Consider the following 1,276-nt stretch of genomic DNA (forward strand, 5'->3'; position numbering starts at 1 on the left):
GCAACACTCCCGCCTTATGCAGAGCCTCCTGCTTGCCTGCCAGGGGCATCATTTGCCAGCTCAAGACCCACATCTCAGTCCCCACTCCCTGCCCAGGCTTTTCTGGGAACCTCTCCAAATGGTCTGTTTTCCTGTAGGAGCCAACAGAAAGGCAGTGGTGGCAGCGGCCTCTCCAAATCAGCCCTCACGCCAAGCCAAGCCAAGCCAAGCCAGTCAGCAAAAATAAGCCAGTTAGCAAGGCCACCCTGCCCCATGACTCGGTGTCAGGGAAAGGAGAGTGTTTGCAAGCAGCCAAAAGGAGTGTATGTGCAAGGCTGCCCACCCTGCAAGAGGCTCGGCTGACCAGTGGCCAAGTCCAAACGAGGAAGCTCTGCTCATGCTGAGAAGCCCGCAGGGTGGACCACCCAGCCTGGCCCAGCCTCTTAGTGCCCTTGCAGCCTGAGGGTTTGCCTGTTCACCGCGTGAGGGAGGGGTCTCCAGTTCCCCGCTGCACAGGCTAAGTGCTGGGGGAGGTTACCTGTGTGGGTTTCCAACCCTGACCATTTTTCCCCCTTAGACTTGGGGGGGGGGGGGGTTCATGCCGCGCATGTTCCTACAGGAGGCAAGGACAGCTGCTCTCTTGCGTGGCTTTGGCAGGGCCACCGGTGTGGGGGCGAAGCTATCGGGGCTCCTCGTCTTCAAGATGCGTGCAGCATATGGGCAGACAGGCTGATGCTGACCACCCACTGCTGGCAGAGGGACAAGGGCGGCAGGGCTGAGCCGCTGCCTGCCAGACTGTGGGCTGGCCAAGGCGCCCTGGGGGCAATCGAAGTGCAGCCCCAGCCCAACCCTTTCCCCTGATCCGTGAGAAGAGTAGTTCGTGAGGTGTCCCCGACCCCCGCCCCCGGTGCTGGCTGAACTTTGCCCAGTGGGCATGTGGGGCTGGACTCCACACCTTCCCGGGTTCCAGGGGCGAGCTCAGGGCAGGGACTGGGCCGGGAAATCGGACGGAGCAAGGAAAGGGGAGGGGGCGCGGAGGAAGGGCCCAGCGGGTGGGGGGGGCGCAAGGTTGGCGCTCGCAAGTCCGCCAAAGGCACCGCGCGCTCCCCTCCGCGACCCCGTCAGACGCGAACGGACGGGCTGGAGTCGCCGGAGCCACTGCGCAGTGGCCCTGCCTGCCCGGGCCTCGGGTGCTGGTGGCGCGCGGCGCCGTTCGGTCCCGGGCTCCGCGCCGGGAAGGGCGGGCGCAGCGCCGCGCCGCGCGGGCCGGGATGCCGGGCGGTGGGCGGGAGCGAGC

This window comes from Varanus komodoensis, unplaced genomic scaffold (genome assembly GCF_004798865.1).
Source record: "Varanus komodoensis strain SLA01 unplaced genomic scaffold, ASM479886v1 scaffold27, whole genome shotgun sequence".
Lineage (NCBI taxonomy): Eukaryota > Metazoa > Chordata > Lepidosauria > Squamata > Varanidae > Varanus > Varanus komodoensis.